This window comes from Brienomyrus brachyistius, chromosome 9 (genome assembly GCF_023856365.1).
Source record: "Brienomyrus brachyistius isolate T26 chromosome 9, BBRACH_0.4, whole genome shotgun sequence".
Lineage (NCBI taxonomy): Eukaryota > Metazoa > Chordata > Actinopteri > Osteoglossiformes > Mormyridae > Brienomyrus > Brienomyrus brachyistius.
Window position 1 is genome coordinate 29,893,064 of NC_064541.1, and position 9,735 is coordinate 29,902,798.

The 9,735-nt window shown below is 43.1% G+C and overlaps 1 long non-coding RNA gene across 2 annotated transcripts in view; it reads left to right on the forward strand.

The window, feature by feature from the left end:
- LOC125749435 (uncharacterized) overlaps positions 1–9,478 on the forward strand; it is a 24,155-nt gene extending 14,677 nt beyond the window's left edge. For both annotated transcript variants that reach the window (XR_007399919.1, XR_007399918.1), the window contains one exon: positions 9,169–9,478. This is a non-coding gene — a long non-coding RNA (uncharacterized LOC125749435). The remainder of the gene's footprint in view (positions 1–9,168) is intronic.
- The last annotated feature ends 257 nt before the right edge of the window (positions 9,479–9,735 follow it).

Below are 9,735 nucleotides of genomic sequence, written 5' to 3' on the forward strand. Positions count from 1 at the left end.
GGGGGGCTGGATCTCATGCTGCTGATTAGTGAAGCTTTTTTCTTAGGGTGTTTAGCCAGACTGTCAGCCGGCAGAGTGGGAGTCGTGACGACAGTAAGTCTCTGCTTAGATACCCCCTAAGACACACACACACACACACACACACACACACGTCAGGTAAGCATATCTTTACGGGGCCCGCTCATTCATTTCTATGGGAAAAGTGCTAACGCTAACTATGACAACCAAGAACCAAAATACAAGAGTTTTGCATTTTCAGTTTTTTTCATTGCAGTCACAGATTTTTATTAAATTGAGTTTTCCCTTATGGGAACCAGGAAACTAGATACTCATCACGTTGTGGGAACATTGTGTCCCCAAAAGGTAAGGTTTACCCGCTCGCACACACACACACACACACACACACACACACACACACACACACACACTGTAGGCAAATTACAGATGCCACTTAAACCCTATTGAATGTTTTCTGCCACCTTTTGGTGTCAAGTCACAAGTCATCAGATTTGATTGAAGTCTAAGTTGAGTTGCGAGTCATGTAACTTGAGTCCCTACCTATGTCAATTTTTTTGACTTTATTGATGAGATCATGTTGCAGCAAAATCTCGTCACAGTATATTGTACGTTCTTCATAGGTAGAAATAGGTTGAAAAGTCTCTACTCTGCCACAGTTGTCCTCACACAGTATTTGTCTGTGTATAAGCATGGAGTGATGCATCTTTCCAAAGTATCTCAGGAGACCTGAAAATGCAGATGCCAGAGAATTAATATACACTAATATTATAAAGTTACCATTATAGTATCCAGAGAGGCGACTATAACCTCAAGTCTTCTTGAGTCATAGGGTCCAAGTCAGGTCCAAGTCTCAAGTCATCTGCCCTCAAGTTCAAGTTGAGTCCAAGTCTTTCCATCAATTTTGCCGCGTCGAGTTACAAGTCATCAGATTCGTGACTTAACTATATTTAGTGCCTTGTTTAAAGTAAAATATTGCCAAAGTATTGAATGTTGCATCGATTGTGCCATTTATAAATTAACTCTAACTTAGCTTTCTTCTAGTCATGTGAAGTCAATTCAATTATTTATATAGCACATTTAAAAACAACAGGAGTTGACCCAAAGTGCTTTCTAGTTGAGAAAGAATAAATTGACAAATATTACATACATAGTCAAAAATATAAAATATATGAATAACGTAAAAACATGCATACGAGAAATAAGAAAATAAAAATTAAAATAAAGGAAAAGTAAAACAGTAAGCAGCAGAAAAAAGAAGAGGGTGATTAAAATAAATTAAAAGAGTTATTAAAATAGAAGTGAAAGTAACATAATGGTGGACATGATAAAACACTAGGAACCACAAACTGAGCTGAAAGCACGAGAAAGAAAGTGGGTCTTAATATAGATTTAAACTCATCAATAGAAGAGCAGGACATAATGCTGGATGTGAGACTAATCCCAAATCTAATCACATAATCAGAGATTTTCACTCTTGACATACACTGACGTAAACATAATCTTTGACACACAGTTTGCAGTGGCATCTGAGTCTACAGAAATTCTCATTGTTCTTTATAGAGTCACAACAAGCTCCAAACAGAAACATTCGTACTTTTGACATACACAGGTGCAAACAACGACCAAGAGCAGATCACTCTGATTGGATGGAAATAATCCAATCCGATGAGGGTGTCAGCTATCAACGTGACAGCATCATAGAGGGCAATCAAGACAGTACCATAGAGGGCAATCACGGCAGTCTTCGACATGCAGCGTTCGCAGCAGCCTCCAAGAATTATATTGTTTGACAGGTGCCCAGAAAATTCAAAACTGAAAAATTTACCTGAACTGCAATGGACTCCCAGGCTTGCTCCAGTCATACACACATTCGGATGATGTCATCTCAAATGAGTTCGCATATTTGGTTTTGTTTCCAGTAACATATCCCAGTTCGATATAATAGACCTGACAGACAGCCTTAGTCTTATCAGCTACTCTTTCTCTAGTGTTGATGTAATTTATTAAGAAACCAAAATGTTTCCAAACTACTGATTATAAGTCACTATGAACAGCTTTGGCTATAACCAATTCAAAGCCACAATTAGCATAATGCTTTCTGTGTTGAACACCTAGGCCTACTTGAATTTTGGCTTCACCCATGTGAAGAAATGTATTAATTCATTTCATTCTGAATTCCGAACCACAAATGATATTAGTGAATGGCACATAGCGAATACATGTACCGCTACAGCCCTACCCCGAAGTAGGGATCACCCTGAGTCACCCCACATTACCCCAATCCCCATTCCACCCCTCCCCTCACTGACAAGTGCAACAGCAGCAAGTTAGAATAACATACAGAAAAATATTCTAGTTATAATCTGGTCATTTTAATTTCAGGGGACTAAACGAATTTCTCATTTAAATAAAGGACACAGTGGGTGACAGACAGACGCACATCGTCCCACTGGACACGTTTAATTTGATTCTATATCTTCAGACAGAGTGAATGGTGTGTGAGTGTGCCCTGCGATGGGCTGGCCCCCCATCCTGGGTTGTTCCCTGCCTCGTGCCCATTGCTTCCGGGATAGGCTCCGGACCCCCCGCGACCCAGTAAGATAAGCGGTTTGGAAAATGGATGGATGGATGGATGGATCTTCAGACAGATTTTTAATGTCTTTGTTCTGTTTTGTCTGAAAAGTACTTTCAGGAATAATGTTCACTAAAAGAGCTGACATTTGTAAATGGTAGTTACATATGACAAAGATTTAAACCAAATAACTGGGTCATACTGTTATTATGTAAATAAATAAGCCTTGATCAGCCCAAATATTCATTGGTGTTTTAAATGTGGTCCTTTCAGTGACTTAGTTTGACACAAAAATAGAGATGCTGAAGTCTTAGATATAAAGCAGCTCATGAAAGCAAACCTTCAGCACGATGGGACACACAAGCTGACCTAATTCGATGCCTGGGGGCCGGGGGATTCACTGTATGCGTTTCTGTGTGCTTGCGTAGGTCACGATACTCTCTGCAGGCCAGTCTCCACAGCAGTCACTTGATGACGTGTTTGGGAACCTGGAACAGAGGAGCAGATTTCTTATCCTGACAATGCCTGGCTGCCTTGCACCACTTCCTGGTTAACAAGGTCCTGTCGGCTGGGTGTGTTAAGCGCTGTTTGAGTAACTCGATTCAGCATGTGTGGTGCTGCTGCGTCTGGTACCGTGACCCGGTCTGGTGGCAACAAGTGCTATAATTTTGAGGCTAGAACTGCCCTGGTCGATGCTGGAAATGGAACCACGTGATGTCAGGACTGAACTGGGAATGGCAAGTTTACTGGGGACTGAGCTTTCTGTTTCAGGACTTTATTGGGCCCAGAGTGGTCAATGGATGAACACAGCAGTGAAATACAGGACCCATTTTGCTGGGCAGAATGCAAGGTAAACAAGCTTGGGTGCGAAAGGCAGAAGGAAGGGGGGGGGGGCTGCCACCATGAGTGTGATGGAGCTTAACTGAGGGCGACAAACTCAGAATATATAGATTTACATGTTCAATCAGGGACCAACAGCAGGTCGGATAAGCAATACAGGGAAGCCAGGTCACATGACTGCATCTCTCAAGGTCACAGGCCACAGCCCTCTTCCCATTTGACCATCTACAGTACTGCATACACAAGAACTGAACACTGTACTTGTATCTGAACACCGCATTTTTCTTATTCGATTTGTGCTTCATTATATACATTTCCTGCATGTCATCTTCAGAAAGCAGCTTACAAATTTACCTGCTGACACCAGCGAGGTAATCAATGAAGAAGCACCTCACCAAAGTATACAACAGCAAAGCGCTAACCGGCTCCTAAAACCCTTTGCTAAGTTTCCTAACCACTATGCGGTTTGCAGGCCTGTTAAATATAAATCCCCCTTCAGCACCGTCAGTCACCTCTAGGGGGCTGTCAGCGCTGGCATGTCATTCAGTGTCCTGGCTGCGCTCCTCTGTCTGGCAAACAGGAAGCCTGCCTTTGTGTCCTTTGACGCAGAGTCTCATTTCATGAAGGATATTGAATCTTGCTATATAACTGCTGCCTTAAAATAATAGTACTGATAACAGCACTAACACCATAGTGGGAGTGTAGGCAAAGCTACAAATACATTCGTTTTAAAATGCGCTAGTGATCTTAGCAAGGACTGTGTGTTTAAGGAGATGAATAGACAGTTGGACAGCTCACCCCCTTCGAGTCAGTGTTCTGTGCCCTGCCTGCTTGTTAGGACATCCGGCCAAGTGACTCGCTAATTTAGTCATTAAAAGAACTCTGCTGGTGGCTATAGAAAGTCACTGGACTCCTCTCGGGACTCGAGAGATGATACACTGATTAGATCTCGGCCAGCTTGTTAGTAAGTGTCCCGCGCCACCTTGGCTAGCTCAAGGCTGATCCCAGGACAGTCTCCAAGCAGGCTAAACTTATCTGTCCACAATGCAATAAACAACTAGGGCCTAAGCCCGATAAGGCATTAAAAATAATCAGACTCGTGTCCATCTCGGGGGCTGCAAACTTCCCTCTCGTGTCTATTTCCCTCCCACACTCATTTAGCTGACCTGCCCCACTCTTCCCTCCCTGACCCCCCAGAATTCCGCTCTACACCGGGACACGTAACACTGAACCAAACTGAGAATTGTCCTCTGTTCTGTCTTCCTTTAAGACGTTTCCCTTGAATTGTTTGTCATATTTGTTTTAGAGTTTTATCTTTTCATGCAGGCAGCTGAACTTGCCTTTTTTAGACAAACGGGCTATAAAACATTGTCCAGTTTTACTCCTCTTAACTTGAATTCGTCCAAAACGTACGGCTAAATAAACGGTCAGATAGTGAATGAAAAAAATTAATCATTCATTGTATTGCAGAAAACAGTGTCCAAGACAGGGACCACCCTGCACGGGAAGCCAGTCAGTTGTATCGCACACATATACAGTCACCGTGGGCAATTTAGACACCAGTTTACTGAACTTCATGGTGTGAACCTACTGTTTTCTTCATACAATGTTTATGACATGCCTGTATGAATAATCATGCGCTCTGACTGTTCTGTAAAGTGTTGATGTGTTAAACATTAATGAAATCTCAGTGAATACGACCGATTACCCTGCCTGTCGCGTGTTTCCGACAGCAACGTGCCCGGCGTCACGCCAGGCACACGCTGCATACTTCATGTCAACGGAGACGCCGAGTGACTGAGGGATCGGGAATGCCGTTTCCTTTCGGAACGCTGCGGTTAATAAGCTGTGGGCAAGCCGGGGCTTCCCCCATCAGCCAAATGTCGTCCCTCTCTCTTTGAAGGAGGGCTATCGAGGGAGACGGATGCCTCCCAGTCGTAAAGCGCGACTCCCCTCGCGCCCCTTGGCGCCCCGTGCCGTATCTCGCTGAGCGAACGAATGGCCTCGCCTCATGCTCATTATCGAAGGCCGGCCTCGCGGGGGGGCCCCTCCGGGGGGCAGGCAGGGATTAAGCATGGTTCCTGCTTTCACATTCCCATGGTTTAGGCCTGAACTTCGGCCTTTCTGAAGTTTTAAGCTGTCACAGACACATTTAAGATGCTGTAAGGCAGTCCGCCCAGTTAAACCAGTGGGAATCAGTATAAGACAGAATCCATTAAATGCAGGAAAATGCATGCAGACGCTAACTTTCAGGTTTTTAAAATTTTCCATATGAGCGTTTCTAGAATGTAAAGCCATGATCCTCCCAGTTGACCTCGAATGTGTCTGTAAAGTTTGGAGCAGTTAAGGTCAGAGAGAGGCAGCCAAGTTTAGCACCATTGCAGTGTGCTGTACAGAAATCATTTGTATAGCATGCTGCTATACTCCTCAAACAGCAGTCAGGACCCACTGGAACCAATAATTGGTATATTATCTTCCTCTTCTACTTGATTTCTAATATTCCATGGGAAGAGTTTTCAGGATTTTATGTTAGATTTAGCATTTTACTCTTCACAAAGATACTCTGAGGAGAAAGGTTAATTGCAAGGTCAATTTGGAGGTCTACTGAAAGGCCAAAGGTGACCTTGTAAACTTTAAATGAAGATTAAATTTGTCTTTGGTGAACTTTGTGGGAAAAGTATGAAGAGATAGCAGAAAGACAACTCACTTCCAGGGTGTTCTGCAGATCTCATCTCCCTGGCGTGCAGGCAAGCAGATGGGCAACTCTGGGAAATGGCCAAGCCCAAAAAAATGACTCAGCCCCCCCCCCCCCCCCCCCATATTATCTCCTCTCTAGATCTGCAGTAACTAAAGCATTGTTAAAAAAAAAAATCAAGAATTGCGACATCAAAACTCATGGTGGAATTGCAGTGGACTGTCAGTCACCAATAGGTTTAACCCACTCGTCTTCTCTCATGTCATTGGTTCCCATTCGGCAGTGATAGCCAGAGTGCTGTAATCCGTCCCCCTGTTGCTCTCAAAGCTTCATTTCTTCCATCATTTTTCCAACTAAGTGCTTTTCAAAAATATTCAGACCCCAGGGTTCCGTAGGATGGCTGAATTACGCTGCTGATGCTTTTATCTAAAGCGACTTGCACATCGTACTTGGTTCGTTCGGCTGGATAATATACCAAAGAGAATCCGCCTAAGTTCTTTGCTGAAGATAAAGTGTCCTTGGGTGTGTCGCACTGCAGAGAGCCAGGAATCCATACAAGCCGCATGTTTCCGTGAGGGATCTCATCCAAGTTGCCTGAGAATTCAAGTTCGTTGAAGAATGTCAGTGAGAGGTTCCAGTCTGGGCTGCATTTTGGGCTTCCAAGGTCGATGTTTGGATGTGCTTTTCTTGGTAGTGCCAATAGAAAAAGGTTCCTGTGCCAATCCTGTATTCAAGGTACAGACCATCAGGTGAAGGTCATGGCATAGATCAGCTCATGAGAAAGAAATAAACCATGTTATGACCCTGGCATAGACCAGATTATGATCTAGTAGGGGTGCAATGATATACTGATATAATGATATGCCCATGAGACAAGACGAGAGATGATATCGGGTTCACGAGGACGAGATGCTATTTTAACAATATTTTAAGGAAAACTTCAAAGAGGAAATACAGTACTGTGCAAAAGTCTTAGGCAGCCAAAAAAATAATTATGTTTAAATAACTGTCAGGTTGGTGTAAAACTGTGCTGTTACGCCTAGCAAAGTGTGTCAGCTTAGCCATTTCAAAACCTCTGCTAAAATAACCCTTTTATTTCCAGCAGCCATATACACCCATGTATTTTTTTGACCTGACCGCTACCCTACCTCATATATCTATTCAATATCTCATTCACTTTTTTAACTAATTAAGTTAATTAATTGAGCGAGCTGGTGGTGAATGGTTTGGGTGCCACTGAGGAGAAGTTTGGGAACTGAAGTGGTGTTCATCTAGCTATCCAAGTAGATATCAGTAAATTTTTGGAGAACAGAAGACATTTTTACTAGTTTTTATTGTGTTACTCATAATTTTCATGTGCTCTTATGTTAAATTATATTTTTTTGTTCTAAGAAAATGTGCACTTACTACCCAGATAAATAGCGTCAAATATTTCTTTTGAATGTCGAAGAGTTTTGCACAGTACTGTGTATTACTGGAAAGCAGCATTTTATTTGTTTAATTTGAAAGACAAAAATGGAGTTTGCATGTTCTCCCCATGTCGTCGTGGGGTTTCCTCCGGGTACTCCGGTTTCCCCTCACAGTCCACAAACATGCTGAGGCTAATTGGAGTTGCTAAATTGCCAATAGGTGTGCATGTGTGTGTGAGTGGTGTGTGAGTGTGCCCTGCGATGGGCTGGCCCCCCATCCTGGGTTGTTCCCTGCCTCGACCCCCCCGCGACCCAGTAGGACAAGCAGTTTGGAAAATGGATGGATGGATGGATGTTTTATACTTTTTATACTTAAAACTTATAAATAAACCATTACATGTTTGCAGTTGAATGCGAGTGTTTGATATTCATTAAATGATGTCAGGAATTTTCAAAATGTCTCATAAAGGCGGTTGCCTGTACATTCTATCTCCGTAAGACATTGCCAAATCCTCATTCTGAGTTACATGAAATTATGAGGTTTTTACAGCAAAGTAGCAGATAGACTTATTGGGTCTTATGGAAGGGGCTTTATTAGCCATCTGGGACTTTTGTGCAGTACAATTCAGGTGGGTTAAAATATTACAATTCTGATGATAATAAATGCAAAGGACGCAGGTTATCAGAGGATCATGTTCAGAAACATCAAGTGAAAATGCATGTTTGCAGCCTCAAGGCCCAGGTGTAGCTTACCGCTCATATCCGAGGTACAGCCCAGGTATGAATCTCAGGGCCCAGTGATAGACCTTAACAGAGTAGGTGTAGACCCCATCCCTGGGGTGGGATGGGGCGGGGTTGAGGAGTCGGGGTCCTGTTATAAAGAAACTGCCATTGATTTCTGAAGCTGCCATTGATCTACCCCCCAAGAGCATGTGATAGAGACCTGGGCCCATTGTTCACTAAATACTGTAAGTACACCAATTAACCCCCCACCCTCAGTCACTCCCTAGCCGCCATCACTCACCATGACACATGTCAGGCTAATGAGTTTCTACCTCCATTCTAATTACTGCATCAAAACGTACAAGAGAGACATATATTGCTTAATACAACAAAGCACCCCCCCCCACCCCAATGCTCCTCCCAATTCGGAAAAGGTAAAAAGGGACACTTAGTGTGAGCGGAGTGCAATGCTTCAGGTTCCTCTCTGAGGTTTTATTTTGAATGGGTAGTAAGGATGCAAACTAAGGAATGAAGGAATTCAAGTGCAGAGAGGATGTTGGTCAAGGAAAAGGACCTGGAGACCAAAAGTGAGAAGGCTTGAGCCCACGGCAGCTGTGCATGTAAGACAGACATCCGTCCATGGGCAGACATGGGAAATCTGATGAACTACATTTCCCAGAATGCTATGCATTTCCCTCTGCTTTACCCTCCACATTTCACTCAAATATTGCTTCCTGCACCCTCACAAAACATTGTGGTTTTGGGAATTACAAACTTGTCCATGTAAAAGTATCTGGCCCGTACTGGGCCTCCTTGAGAAGCACTGTAGCTGTGTGCCTGAATCCCACGTCCAGCTCTGTATCTGTGGATTTTGAATGTCATCTACATATTTGTGTACGTTTTCTCCACAGCTTAGGAGACTCTAAACATCTCAGTGTGTGAATTTGTACCCTGTGATGGACTGCCATACTGTCCAGGACATCTACTGCCTGCTTCACCAGGATCCTAGACTGCATATGTGGTTAATGGAAAAAAAAAACTACCATTTGAATCAATATTTTATTATCCAGCACATCAACGCATTCAATCAGTGGTTCTGATGACAGTGACTGATCACCAAACATGTACTCATTTGTTTATTGTCGTCATTTTGCTTAAACATCAGTATATTACATTGTTTTTTTCCTGTAAATGGCCACCAAACTAAATAAAACTAATAAATTATATGGAGTTCGCCTGGTCATCGTGATTCTTAGACTTTTGGTTATCGTTTTTTTTCATACCTAATACTTAACAGCTACATTGTTTAACCAGGTGACTGTAAGGTTCATGTATAAGTGATGTTTACCTGTTTTATTTTGCCCGTTCTCTACGTCTGACAGAGTTTAGCCGTCATTGGTATTGGGGGGCAGGGTGGAGAGGGATTGGTGCTGGTTACGGGGTTGGTGGGGGGTGGAATCCTCTTCGATTAGCTTCCC